Source organism: Mauremys reevesii, linkage group 3 (assembly GCF_016161935.1).
Source record: "Mauremys reevesii isolate NIE-2019 linkage group 3, ASM1616193v1, whole genome shotgun sequence".
Classification (NCBI taxonomy): Eukaryota; Metazoa; Chordata; order Testudines; family Geoemydidae; genus Mauremys; species Mauremys reevesii.
In genome coordinates this window covers 40,615,592-40,631,095 of record NC_052625.1, presented here as the reverse complement: position 1 = coordinate 40,631,095, position 15,504 = coordinate 40,615,592, and the positions used below count along the sequence as shown (strand labels likewise).

The 15,504-nt window shown below is 46.1% G+C and overlaps 1 protein-coding gene across 6 annotated transcripts in view; it reads right to left on the bottom strand.

The window, feature by feature from the left end:
- The window catches only part of PRKCE (protein kinase C epsilon), a 501,798-nt gene that overhangs the window by 337,705 nt on the left and 148,589 nt on the right, over positions 1 to 15,504 (bottom strand). The gene's annotated exons all lie outside the window — the stretch shown is intronic.

The window sequence follows — 15,504 nt, the reverse complement described above, 5'->3', positions numbered from 1 at the left end:
TTGCAGAGGTGTAAGGAAGCCGGTCCGGTCCTGCGGGCAGCCCAGGGCCCTTTAAATCCCGGCCGTGGCACCGGCGGCCGGGCTGGGGCCAGGATTTAAAGGGCTCAGAGCTCCCCGCCGCTGCGGGCAGCCCAGAGCCCTTTAAATCCTGCCGTGGCTCTGGCAGCCGGGCTGGGGCCGGATTTAAAGGGCTCGGGGCTTCCTGAGGCTGTGGGCAGCCCAGAGCCCTTCAAATCCCGGCTGTGGGATTTAAAAGTTCTTAAAAGAAGATCTGATTGGCTCTAGATATTGGAAGGCGTAGGTTTAGATAGATACCACAATGATGAATGCAGTATAAATGCCTAGACAGATAATATATTGCACTGTACATTTCATCAGCGACTCTGAATTTCACTAATTGTGTGTGATTAACTGACTCCCAGAACATTACACTGACAGCTTTTGTGATTTAAATCTCTTTAAAGGTTTCAGGAAAAGTTAAGGAAAGAGAAATATGTCTCATTTAAGTATATGAACACACAGCATAACTACAGGTCTCAGAGTGGTAGCCATGTTAGTCTGTATCAGCAAAAAGAATGAGGAGTACTTGTGGCACCTTAGAGACTAAGACCTTTCGCTCTTCATTAGACTCTGAGACGAAACGCTCCAGGACCCACCAATAGGTTAGCTTAGCAGCTTCGAATTGCTATCCTTAATCGAATTCTCTCTCCGCAGCAGGCTCTGCAGCCACAGTTGTCGCACTTGCCAGTCACAGGGCACCACTCTGTTGCTAATCACACACGAGCCACAGCGGAATTTGAATTGAATTTTTTGCTCTTCTTGACGCTCTCTTTCGCTCTTCATTGCACTTGTATGGCCACCAGCACTTGCGCTCTGGTTTGAAATCGGATTGGATTCTAAAGGCGGTCAGCGGAATCAGGCAGGAAAGTGCAGGCACCGGAGGCTCCCAGGGGCGAAGTCCAGGTGACCAGCGCCTTCGCAGAGAGTCCGCCACAGGAGCTGCGTGAACCGGAGCCCAGCGAAGAAGGTCCGAAGTCAGTCTGAAAGCGAGTGAAGGTGGAGAATACAGGCGAAGCGATGAGTGCCAAGGCAAGCAGAGAGGCGAAACACAAGGGAAAAAAAAAAAGAAAAAAGAAAAAGGAGCCCGCCACCAAGCGCGCATGTGAGGCCCTCACGGCAAGAGGACGTGCGGTTCTTCTGCCACCAGCCCACGGAGCCCCGGGCTTCGAGTGCCCAGACACAGCCATGAATAGTGTAGGATCAGCATCGTCTCTCAGGTGGGGATGGGAAGGTTCAGTGAGGGACCAGCAGAGAGAGCGCGGGCGAGTTCGGAATAGTGGACGGAGGGTTCCCCCACAGGGTCTTCTCAGGCGGAGAGAGCGACCCTACTCCCCCAGACACCACAGGACAGGGACTTCATCACCCTCACAGAGCCAGAGCAGGATCATCCCCAACCAAGGGAAACATTTATTTTTAGGAAGGATCAGGATTTATATAAAAATAGAAATACTATAAAAACATTTTAAAAAACAGACAAACAAACAGCCATTTATCAAATATAAAAACAATAAAAAAAAAAAAGAAAATAAAAAAATTAAAAAAAAAACAAGCTAAACAAACAGCAGGTCTACAAGAACAGCAATGGGAGAAGAGCAGCTTATTGGAAAAAGCAAAGAACTTCCAGGGAGAGGGAATCAGGTAGAGGGGAGGAGGGGGGAGAGAGGTGGTCCCGCGCCATGCAGGTCTGTCCTGGTCTGTGCGGGGCTTCCGCCTCAGCGCCAGCTCTGGGTGAGCCTGGGAGCGATGGGAGGTGTGGTTTGTGTGTGCTCTCTGTGCTGCATAGTGTGTGTGGGTTACTTGTTGTATGGCAGACTTGCGACTTAAGTGAAGAAAGACGCTTACTCTTAGTTTACTTTTTACTTTTTAAGCAAGAAAGACTTTTTGCGCTTTTACTTTTACTGCCTTGCGCCAGAATGACCAGTTGCATAAGAATTTACTTTTGCTCTCACATGACCCTTTTGCATACAGGCGGTCTTTGCAACAGCATGCCGTTTGCTTGCCCAAGCATGCAGGACAGCAGCAGATTTTCACTTTCAGCACTGCTTTTCGAGCTTGCACCAGCTCTGTTGCTGCTTTACTATCAGGAGGACAGGCAGCAGTCTCTGAGAAGCAGTCTGTACTGTGCGTCGATCAGATGTCGCTGCTCGCTTGCATTCGATCCACTGCAATCGTTCGGACTAGTTGTGAGATCTAGTTAACACTTCATCTCAACTTGGTCTGGACTGTTTCTTCTACTGTTGGACTGTGTACTGTTGTTCAACATGTGTTTGTTCTTTTTTTGATCACTTTGCTTCGCTCAATCACCGGCTCCTTCACATCTCCTCCACATCACCTACCTGAGCATTGGCGCTCCTTCAAAGACTGGGAAAAGACCCGACACCAAGAGAGACAGATCAGCATGCAGAGCAGCAGAGCAGGCAGATCAGAGGAGAGGAGGGAAGGACAGGCAGAGACAGCCTCACAGGCGGAGGGGAGGTGAGCAGAACGGCAGGAAGAGGGGCACGGCAGGAACGCGAGCACACCTGGCGGAAGGGAGGGACGGAACGAGGGGGAACCAGGCAGCCACAAGAGCGCCTGTGGTCTGAGAGGGAGAGAGGGAGAGCAGAGCCCCCTTGTAGATGTTCCCCGCCCAAGAAGGCAGGAGAGAAGTCCCCCAAGTGACCCTGCAGACAAAGAGGCAAGGCAGAGACCTGTCCTGTCACTGCACCGCAGCAGGCACAAGCAGAGTAGGGCCCTCTCGAACTGTTGCTGCACATTGTCAGGCACCCTTGCCAGAATCCTCTATCCCCCACCCAAGTCAACCTTCCACTGTGTATAACATTATTAAAAGCCAGTTGTTGTTACTTTGTTGTCTCTGTTTGTTTCGTTTTGCTTCAGGATGTTTTCTGTTTGTGGGTGTTTAATTAGCGTGCATTCAGAGGTGGGGCACTTGGGGGGCAGGGCATCACAGGGGGCTGCCACAGACTGCAGTCAAGGAGCAGGTGCAGGACACACATGTGGTGTATGCTGCCCGGGTCTCACTAGTGTCCTGGTGCCTGTGGTGTGGGTCTGTAAGGGCACATTCCCGCAGGATTCTTGGACGTAGTCCACCTCACAGATCACGCCCCTCCCGGTGCCCGAGCCCCAAAGAGACTCCCCCCAGGCCCAGACCCCCCCTCCCCCCACCCTTCCCCCCTTCCCCTTCCCCCCCACACCCCACACCTCCCACCTCCCCCCCCCCACACCCTCCCCCTCTCCCCCCTTCCACCACCCCCACGCACCTCCCACTCCTGCAAACCACACAATTGCTTTCACCACCCAAAGAGAAGAAGAAAATGATTCAACGAAGAAAGAAATATTATTAATTAAAAAAGAATGTTTATTTTTTTTTAAAACATGGGGAAGGAAAAAAACTAACTTTATGATGGGGCTCTCTTAAAATCAAGTGGACAGTTCTCTTAAACTGCTCAAAAGGAACTGGGCTTTCAAAGCCTCTGCTCTCGATAAACTTCGCTTTCAAGTATTCTTCTTCATATTGCCTCTGTCTGAAAGATCATCTCAGCACGGCCAGGAACCTCTCAAGCGCCTCCCCAACACTTTGCTCTCAACTCCACATTGTGCACAGGCAGCAGCTCAGCAGCACAGTGTGGGAGCAAGCAAGCAGCGAATATCCGAGGGATGCTCTTTCGCTGATGTCCCTGGAGTGTCATCTCCCGCACACTCCACCACCCACTCGCACCAGCTCACTCCACAGGTAGTTGAAGAGTTTGAAGAGTTCCTTTTCAGTGTCCAAGAGCCCCTGTATAGGGCTTGGGCGGGTAGGCATCAAGGGGGGGGAGCCAGGATCCCATCGAGGATCACCCAATTTTGTGAATGTGGTCCGGGTCTATTTTTGTTGCCTGGAGGAAGTGCTGCCTGAGAGGCCCTTAAACAGACCAGAGTTCCTGAACGCCCGCCGTGCGAAACGGCCGCACCCAGTCATTGATGTTTGTGTCCCCTAAAGCCACCATTCCGCTAAGCACCAAGCCGGCAGCAATAAGCCGCTGGGCTGGCCTGGTGGGCTTGGTGCTGGGCTGCTGGGCTGCCCAGCTGGGGTCCCGAGTCCTATCTATAGCCCCACCGCGCCCCATGCCATGCCCATCTCATGACATGACCGCCATGACCTTTACCATGACAGTCACTACAGTTGAGTTGCTCAGCTGATTTTTTGATTTGAGCTTGAATGACAATGAGTTGCCCACGTTGTTTGCGCCTGTGCCTGACCTGTACCTGTCTGGCTGTGGCTGTGCAGGGCTGTTTCCAGAGGGGGCCTTCCTGGCTGCACAGGCCAGTCACTGCTGTGTGTTCTCCCCAGGGCTCAGGGCAGGCAGGGCACAAGTCAACACAGGGCAGCAAGGTGGAAATCCGTAAGTCCTGAAGTTTACTGCGCCCTGTGTCATCCTCCAGACAGTGTATGCGGTAGTCCCACCCCACAGTTGTTTCCGCCCCCGGGCCCAGAACACACCATGAACTTGCCCCCTTGCCACCATTGACCACACCATCCCCACCACTGCCCCACTGCCTTGTGTACTGCTGCTTTGCTCCTCTCTCGTGCCGGAGCCTCCCTGCTCTTTTCTCAGCATCTGACTGGGAAGAGGAGGGTGGAAGCGGACGAGTTGATATAACGAGCTAGATGAGTGCAGCGATGATCGCCCATCTCCATGCTCGCGCGCAGGTGGCGGTGGTGGGCGCTGTAACCCGAACCAGAGAGAGCGAAGAGCAATTTCGCGCCGGGAGGAGAAGAGGAAGAGAGATTGATCGTTCAATGAACACATTTTTTCCCAGCATTTGGCATTGGGAAATCCACCAATCCAATGGGGGGCGGGCGGGAACTGTGTGGAGGCTTCCACAGTGCACCTTCCAAAAAGCGAAGCCCGTGAATGTGGTGGACAGAAAGTTCGAATTTGTGTATTTAGTATGATACACACAATTGATTTTGAGTCGTCGATCCACAAATTCGACTTAAGTAGATTCGAAATAGTCCTGTAGTGTAGACAAGCCCTAACAAATTTATTTGGGCATAAGCTTTCGTGGCTCTTCCATTGAAATCTGAGTGGAATGCTGCACAGTGTTTGGAAGCAGCGCATTATGGGCTATATTTCACCTTCTTCCTACCTGACTGCGCAAGACTGCACCAACACCTACCTGCATGGCCATTGAGGACCTACTGGGATCACAGAGATGCATGCACAAGACAACTCCCCACAAGCACGTGAGGGGAGCGGAGTGGGGAGTAGGTGAAGATGGCACCTTTCCCACCATGTACTTGCAAGGAATGGAGAGCAGGAGGAGGGGATTAAGTGTCATGACACTTCTTACTACCTAATCCAGCAGAAGTTCAATGCCTTCCTGAGGTGACAACTATCCACTGCCCCAGACTTTGGGCATCAGTTCCCATTCTATATCTGCTGAAGTGGGAAAAGGGGGAGTGCTTAAGACCCATAAGTGCTTGGAACTTTGTTTTCCTAAAGTCATACATTTTGGCTACTAAAAACACTAAAAACTGCATCTCAGGTCACTAATAATGCATTACATTAGAATCTTGCTAATTCACTTCTTGCTAATGACTAGAAGATAATGGTCTCCTGATCTTTGCAAATTAGCAAGGAAGTGAATACACACAACAACAAAGCTAGGATCACAAAATGTACTTTGCTCATTAATTTTGACAACTACAGTTTAGGTTGAATTATTTATGATAATATCTCACTCTCTTAGATATAGGAAATTTCACTATATCACGCTGGGTTTGAATCTTTGCTCAGATGTGGGGAGAAAGACAGTTTGGTTGAGGATTAAGTGGTGTGCAGATTCACAAGGTTCTATGATATTGTAGAGGGCGTAGAGGGAAAGTCACAACAATGGTTAAAACATAATTTTCTTCACATTTTGGGAGAAAATTTCTCATTCAGGCTAAGAAGTGGGATGAGTAGCGGGTAACGTTTTTGTTGTAAACTGAAAAACAAAGGAATCTCTGGCAGTGCAGAGGGAGCAGCGACTGCATTTAATTCCCCAGCTCAGGGGGATACATTGAAGTGGCCCAGAGCACACTGTGCTCTGATATCCCCAGCTGGAGGACAGTCCCTCGGGGACCATGCCAGATGGTGTAAGTTAGAGCAGCCTTAACAGGCTCCTTCTGTTTCCAACCTTTTATCCTCAACTATAAGGCCCTTCAAAACAAGGGAACCTCTCACTGCACTTCTGTTCTGGTCTCTTATTGGGTCACCCCTGCGTCCTTCACTCTGCCAATAACGCCCACCTAGTCCATCCGATAGCTTTTCACACAAATGTTTCTGCAAAAAGAACAGGAGTACTTGTGGCACCTTAGAGACTAACACATTTATTTAAGCATAAGCTTTCATGGGCTACAACCCACTTCATCGGATGCATGCAGTGGAAAATACAGTAGGAAGATTATATATATATATATATATATATATATATCTATATATATATATATATATATATACACACACACAGAGAGAACATGAAACAATGGGTGTTAGCATACACACTCTAACGAGAGTGATCAGTTAAGGTGAGCTATTACCAGCAGGAGAGAAAAAAACTTTTTGTAGTGGTAATCAAAATGGTGCATTTGCAGCAGTTGACAAGAAGTTGTGAGGAACGGCGGGGGGGGGGGGAATAAACATGGGGAAATAGTTTTACTTTGTGTAATGACCCATCCACTCCCAGTCTTTATTTAAGCCTAATTTCCCTAACGACCTTGCCCTACTTGCACTACATTGATGACATCTTCATCATCTGGACCCATGGAAAAGAAGCCCATGGGAACCCTATACTGGAAACCTGCTGACCGCTATACTTACCTACATGCCTCCAGCTTCTATCCAGACCACACCACACGATCCATTGTCTACAGCCAAGCTCTACGATACAATCACATTTGCTCCAACCCCTCAGAAAGACACAAACACCTACAAGATCTCTATCAAGCGTTCTTGCAACTACAATACCCACCTGCTGAAGTGAAGAAACAGATTGACAGAGCCAGAAGAGTACCCAGAAGTCACCTAAAACATGACAGACCCAACAAAGAAAGTAACAGAATGCCACTAGCCATCACCTTCAGCTCCCAACTAAAACCTCTCCAGCGCATCATCAAGGATCTATAACCTATCCTGAAGGACGATCCATCACTCTCACAGATCTTGGGAGACAGGCCAGTCCTTGCTTACAGACAGTCCCCCAACCTGAATCAAAGACTCACTAGCAACTACAGACCACACAACAAAAACACTAACCCAGGAACCTATCCTTGCAACAAAGCCCGTTGCCAACTCTGTCCACCTATCTATTCAGGGGACACCATCACAGGACCTAATCACATCAGCCACATTATCAGAGGCTCGTTCACCTGCACATCTACCAATATGATATATGCCATCATGTGCCAGCAATGCCCCTCTGCCATGTACATTGGCCAAACCAGACAGTCTCTACGTAAAAGAATAAATGCACACAAATCAGATATCAAGAATTATAACATTCAAAAACCAGTCGGAGAACACTTCAATCTCCCTGGCCACTCGATTACAGACCTAAAAGTCGCAATATTACAACAAAAAAACTTCAAAAACAGACTCCAATGAGAGACTGATGAATTGGAATTAATTTGCAAAATGGACACCATTAAATTAGGCTTGAATAAAGACTGGAAGTGGATGGGTCATTAAACAAAGTAAAACTATTTCCCCATGTTTATTCCCTCCCACCACCACTGTTCCTTACAACTTATTGTCAACTGCTGCAAATGGACCATTTTGATTACCACTACAAAAAAGTTTTTTTCTCTCCTGCTGGTAATAGCTCACCTTCACTGATCACTCTCGTTAGTGTGTGTATGGTAACATCCATTGTTTCATGTTCTCTGTATATATATATATATATCTTCCTACTGTATTTTCCACTGCATGCATCCGATGAAGTGGGCTGTAGCCCACAAAAGCTTATGCTCAAATAAATGTGTTAGTCTCTAAGGTGCCACAGGTACTCCTGTTCTTTTTGCGGATACAGACTAACACGGCTGCTACTCTGAAACAAATGTTTCTGCAGCTCTTCCACCAAAGGAGCCAGGTGAGGGATTCAAAGAGGGCTGAGGAGTGATCTGGTCAAACACTCAAACACTCAAAGCTGAACTTTGAATGGATTGGGAGGGAAGGAGAGGGGGAGATGGGTGTTAGGAAGATCAAGGAGGTGGTTGTCCAGACATGGGATGAGGATGGCCTGGTTGAGAGGTTGTCCATGAATATCAGTAAAGTGTTAAATATTTAGTGAGGACATTTGTAATAATTTCTGAAATAGAAATAAAAATACTACTACTGAAATACTATTTACCTCCTTTTGCAGTTTTTAAATACAAGATATTAGGAGATCAGAAGCACAGGTGCAAGGACAGGCTTTGAAGTCTGAGTTGATGTTTGCTTTTGAACAATTTCTATATTACTCCACAGATGGCTGCTTGGAAGAAAAATACTTCTAGGGCTCCATTCATACCAGCCTCACATAATGTTTACTTGGGCTTTCAATAAAGGCCTTTGAATCTGAAAAATCAATACTCTCCCTCCCACCTGCCCAACCCCAGGATACTGCCCCGCCAAAGTCAGTCAATGCGTCTCCTGAGTAGCTGAAGGTGTCACAGCAGATATAAATAAGTGTTCTTTCTGTCCAGTGTGTGCATGCCTCTCTCTCTCTGTCTCACCCTCTCCCTCACCCAGCAGCCCAAGACAGAGCCTTGAGCTCTGAACTCATTTCTACCACCAAGTAGGCAGCTTCCATCAGCTATTCCAAACTCTCTCTTCTCCTCTCAGTTCGTTACTCCAAGAAAATTTATGAAAATTATTTTCTAACAAAGGATTTCACAAGTTAAATGGAACGCTCCAGTACTGATGACACAGCCTTACTTACAGGTTTATAAAAACGCACCTTTCCACTTCACTCAGGATACACACGTGTCAAATGCGTACTTTTATCACAGGCAAAAACCAGTTCCTCTCCATATAAACGGCCTCTGCCCTCTCATAAATGCTTGTGAAGACAAATGAGTCTTCATCTGACTTCTAAAGGCCAAGAAGCTCAGGGTGAAATCATGGACCTATTGAAGTCAATGAGAGTTTTGCCAGTGACTTCAATGGTCTCAGGATTTCACTCTCTACCTCTACTGGGTCACTGAGGGGGAAGCAGGAAGGGAGGGAAAACTTACTCTAGAACTGAGTACCTTCCACTAAGCACACCTCGTGCCAGCAGCTCCAAGACATTTAAATCAAATGACTTAGTTCAAAGGCTCCAGCTGCCATGGACCCAAAGCTCACTGAAGTCAATTAGGATATGCCTGCAATGCAGATGGGAGATCGATTCCCAGAGCAGGTAGGCAGACTTGTGCTGCCACACCTCACACTAGCATACTAAAAATAGCAGTGCAGATGCAGCGGCACTAGCAGCGGCTCAAGCTAGCCACTCAAATCCAAACCTGCCCAACCTCCGGGTCTGAGCTCTGGTGGCTAGCCTGAGCTGCTGCCAGAGCCCACGACCTCCACACTGCTATTTTCAGCATGCTAGTTCGAGGAGAGCTAGTGTAAATCTGTCTACCCATACTGGGAATCATGCCTCCGAGCTGCAGCACAAACATACCTAGAGAGTCTTGGACTTCAGATCAGGCCCTTCCTGGATAATCCCAGAAATGGAAGGTGCAGTGTCTATTAGCAATTCCACTTCATGCTGGCATAAATGTTTGTACTTCATTGCTTATAGATTACATTGATGAGAGTGTGAAGACCTCAAATAAATTAGACAGAGGTGGTCTCTCAGAGAGCTAGGATCAAACCTATACAGGGCTTTCAACACCAAAATCCTCACTTTAAATAGAACCTGGTGGACAATTAGTGAAAAAATATTCACATATCCCAACATCACCTAAAAAGCAATGCAAAAAGCTATCAAGTGATCTTGAAATGCTGTCTAAAAGCATGTGCATTGCAATTACGCAGTGTAGAAACCAGTTACTTGCATCGTTTTAAGCAAAGTGCAAATCTGAAAGCAACTTTTTCAAATGCCTATAAAGACACTGGCAGGAGGCCACCGATGTCACCTGTGGTTTCCAGAAGTAGTTGTTGATGGATCAAATTCAATGTGGGTAACAGTGGGCACAACTTGAATGCAATGGGGGTTACGCTACTCATGGCAGGTCTGAACCTGACCCTTCCATTTGGCTAAAAAATGTTTGCATCTTTGACTCTGACTTGGACCACTGGCTCGGAGAGAAGTTATTTATGAAAAGAAAAAGCAGGATAGCAAAGAGAAAACCAAGGTGTGAACACAACTTGCCTGACTGACAGAGATGAGTTGATCCAAGCTGAACTTTGTTATAACCAAGGACTAAATCTACATTGTGTCCTGTGCAGCACAGACGATGATCTCGACACGTAACAAAAACATTGTTAATGTAAAAACACATTAGAGAAGAGGCTGAACACCACCAAAACATATTTGTCTTTGCTTCCTGCATAAGCCAATTTCATGGCATCAATTAAAGTGTCTAGTAGTAGGTGCAGAGTAAGATGAATCATATCTGTTTTTTAAATACGTCCTATGAATAGCCCCCTTATTCCTGATGTGGAAATAAAGTGAAACAATAGCTGCATTACAGCAATGATCTTGAAAAATTCCAGGCATGAATAAAACATATGACTTGGTCTGTTTCAGGAAAAATAAAGCAGCTGTCCACAAAAACAGGCCTGCTTTCCACATACACCTGTCGAAACAATGCCCAAATTTCAGCATATCATCATTTCTACTTCAGTACTTATATAGCACCAGGGGCGGCTCTAGAAATCCGGCTGCCCCAAGCAGCGCGGAGCGCTGCGCCGCCCTTCCCCGGTCCCGCGGTGGGTCCCCTCTTCCCGCGGCTCCGGTTGAGCTCCTGCCGGCATGCCTGCGGCAGGTCCACCGGAGCCCGGGACCAGCGGACCTGCCGCAGTCATGCCTGCAGGAGCTCAACCGGAGCCGCGGGAAGACGGGACCCGCCGCAGTCATGCCTGCGGCAGGTCCGCTGCCCCCGGGCCCCGCTGCACCTGCCGCAGGCATGCCGGCGGGAGCTCAACCGGAGCCAAATGCCGCCCCCCCGGGAAACGGCCGCCCCAAGCGCCTGCTTGGCGTGCTGGTATCTAGAGCCGCCCCTGTATAGCACTCATCATCATATTATCAAGTGCCTCACAATCATTCATGGATTTTATCTTCAACAGAGCTGTGAGGTACAGGAGTTTCACCCTCATTTTACAGATGGGAAGCGAAGACACAAGTTAGATTAAGTGACTTGCCCAAGGTTACACAAAACATCTGGGGCTTGGCCAGGAACCAAACCCAGGATTCCTGAGGCTTAGATTAGTGCCATATACACTGACTAGACCAGAGACCTTTGGCATGCAGCCTGTCAGGAAAATCTGCTGATGGGCTGGGACGGTTTGTTTACCTGTAGCGTCTGCAGGTTCGGCCAATCGCAGCTCCCACTGGCTGCGGTTCACCGTTCCAGGCCAATGGGAGCAGCGATCGTCTGAACCTGTGGACGCTGCAGGTAAACAAACCGCCCCAGCCCATCAGCAGATTTCCCTGACGGGCCGCGTGCCAAAGGTTGCCGATCCCTGGAATAGACCATCCTTCCTACTCTTCCTTTAAGCTTCACTTGTTCAGAACATGCACATCCTGTCTTCCTGTAACATTAGCCACTGACATCTAAGTAATGTTTTCACGACTATATTGGCTACGTACTTCAGAGCCAATCTTTCTCTTTATTCAAGGAGTAATGCAGGAGAATCAAGGATCAAACGCTTTCTTCCCCCTCCCCCAGCATTTCCAAATCATGGCAGTTTTTAGGCTACTCTAAAGCAGTGTGAAACTCAATCTGAGCTCACAGGGATTTGTGCAAGTTTATGTCCCACTAGTTTTAGTTTGTGAATTTGCATCCCCTGAATTTTGTTCTGAGTTCTAGGTAAGCCCAAAACTTGGCCAGTAGCCCCATGTTTTTCCTGATTTCAGACTGAAGCTGTACAGAGCTACTTAGTTCTGTATGGTTCCCAGCCACAAAAAAAAATAAAAAAAAAAATACAAAACCCCAGGCACAACGCTCCTAATTTGGAGTTTCTTTAAGAAAGTTTTTCACTTCTCCAAGAAGATTGGATATAGTGATTTGGCATGCACTGACACTTCATCTACATATGAAAAAGCTCTGAGCAGCAAATTTCACTCTTGGTAATTCCTGAATAAGTCCACTGATTAGAGAGTGACCTCTCTGACTTCAACAGAGTTACCCCACCCAAATTGACAGTGATACAGTCAGAGAGCTAAATCTGACCTTAAAAAGCAAGTTCAGACATGATGTAAAGCAGTTGCAACTCCATTCACATCAGTGGACCTACACCTGATTATAACAAGTTCGAATTTGGCCCTAGAAGCATGGACTATGGCAATCATCCTGAAGTCACTTATGTACAATACAAGCATGTCATCTAAAATTAGGTGCATTATTTTTATTTAAAATCTAACTTGGCTCTTGACAGAGAAATCTAAGAATAGGTGATGACATAACATTTAGGTCTTCATGTGGTAATGACTGTATAACAGCATTTCCCATAACTCAACTAGCTAACAGTGCACTGTTGGGTTCAGTTCTACTCTGATGTCTCTGAGACAAGTTATTGAACACTACAGGGTGCCTAAGAAAGCTTCCAACCTCATAGCTGACTGGGATTTGTGGTCCATTTAAAGCAGTAAAAACTAAATGGACCTAAGCAATGAAGCAGCGGCAGAAACAAAAAAAATTAATGAAATCTTTGTACTGATATACATGGATTTTTTGTGACATTGAAGGATTATCCAATACTTGGATAGCTTATGGGATAAACTTCTAAGCACATGATTTGACTTTGCAGATGGTCATATTTGTAATGTAGGATTTTTGAAAGCCAAACTATACTAATAACGCTTACTGAACATATAAAAAGTAGAATGGATTCTTCTTGCATCACAAGTAATGCACTATTTCCTTTCAGAAAAAACCTGCATGGGATGGTTACCTGGAAAAACTGATATAACTCTAGATTCATTTCTTTTTGCAATTGTGTGTATACATTTATTATGTTCATGTAATCTCTTTTAGGTAATAATTGGAGATATACCAATCTCCTAGAACTGGAAGTGACCTTGAAAGGTCATCAAGTCCAGCCCCCTGCCTTCACTAGCAGGACCAATTTTTGCCCCAGATCCCTAAGTGGCCTCCTCAAGGATTGAACTCACAACCCTGGGTTTAGCAGGCCAATGCTTTTTTTATGATGCCTGTGCATTGTTTAGTTAATTACAATATCTGCTATCTTAAAAGCAACAAGATATGTTCCCCAATGGCTCTCACTACCCATAGTAGTGACTAGGAGTGTAATGGGAAGCAGCAGAAGTGCTTTGCAGCCTGTTCTCCAAAGTTTACCAAAATTAAAATGTTACCTTGCATTAGGGAGAGAATATCCCTAGCTGCAAGAGGATTTGATGCCGGTTGTCAGTTTCATTAAGAGAGTCTTGTAACCAGTCCCTTTCACCTCTCCCTGGGTGCTTGAGACTGTGTTTTATAATATATGGTGCTAATGGAATATACTCAACAAAACTCTGGATCATACAATCACATTCAAAACTGAGGTCAGTACTGAACAGTCACAGGAAAAACAGCATGAATATAAGAAATACATTTGTCGTGATTAAAAGAGAATGACTGAAAATGGAAACTTCCATCTGTCCTTGGGTTTATGTTGTTTAGCAACAAGATTTTGACAGATTTTACCTTCTGTTTTCTACTTAAAAAGCTAAAAACGGGAGTTTCTGTTTAATACTCTATCGAACAGCAAAAATAAATGAAGGGTGGAGCTCGTCAAAAGCATCTACGGGTATGTCTAGGAGTGAGCTTCCTGGCTCAGTTAGACAGACAATAGCTAGCTTCCCTTATCTAGCCTGCTAAAAAATAGCAACGTAGACATGGCAGCTTGGGCAGCAGCTTGGGTTCTCAGGCCCACCCGACGCCCTGGGTCTGAGCTCGGTGGCCAGCCCAAGTCTCCACCAGAGCTGTAACATCCACACTTCTATTTTTAGCACATTAGCTCAAGCTGAGCTAGAGCAAATCTGTCTACCCAAGTGGGGCTACTCGCTCCCAGCAGCAGTGTAGACAAACCTTAAGTGACTTAAAGCACAACTCCCATTCAAAGATGCTTTTGAAAATGCTACTTTAAATTCTGTTACAGCCACCGTCAGGCACAACAAAAAATCCCAGTCAGAATTATCAGAGTAGGGAGATGGTTAATATGGTTCCCACCCTTAACTTTGGAATAGTGTGACAAAGTCAACTGTGGCATTGTTGTGATATTTACATTGTCATTGTACGATGCGATGACATTTTGCAGCTGATGAGATTGTGGCTATATGTTACCCTGCAGTAACGTAATATGATCCACAAAGCACTTCTACCGCATTTTTAAATCTTCCAAAATGCTAAAAACCAGCCAATTAACTAGCCAACACAAAGTATGGGACCTGACAACATCCCAAAAAACATTCAGGTTGATCCCACAAAATTAGGCACTGGTGGCCTAAATGGACAGAGAGCTGCATATGGAAGAAAAATTACTAGAAAAGCAGTAAGAGAAAAGGGAAGCAAAAGTAATGCATGGTATAAATAACCAAACCACAAAATCCCCCTCCAGTATAAAACACTCTCTCCAAAGTTCAGAATGTTCCACCCGTGGTTTAAGATGACTCCAGAATCCCTTGATGGAAGAAGTTTGAAGCGGAGTTCAATGTATGGTACCACAAAGCTGAGGATTTTAATTTGCGCAGGTTAAAGAGATCCTGACAAGTAGTTCGGGTCCTAAAAAAAGTCTCTGCCACAGCCAGAAAAAAAGAGCAGGGATATGCAAAGCAATGAAAAAAAAACAGTCTTTCTGTCCAGATTTAAACCTTCCCATGTACTGTCTGTGACCAAGATACTGCAGTAGTGTTATAATGCAGTAGATCCAGAAAGGGAATCTGCACTTCATATAAACTATGAAAAGTAAATTAGCCATTTAAAATTTTAATTTCCAATAACTTAAGTGTTAATGTGATTTTGTTTATAGCTATAGAATCATAGAATAGAAGATTAGGGTTGGAAGAGACCTCAGGAGGTCATCTAGTCCAACCCCCTGCTCAAGGCAGGACCAACACTAAGGTGACCAGACATGCCGATAGAATCGGGACCATCCCGATATTTAGGTGTTTGTCCTGCGTCCTGACCAATCTTTGGTCAGGACGCAATTTATCCCAATATTTTGTTTCGCTGGCAGAACTCACCTTTTTTATTTTTTTTCCCCTCGCTGCTCTTCAGGCAGCACTTGGCTC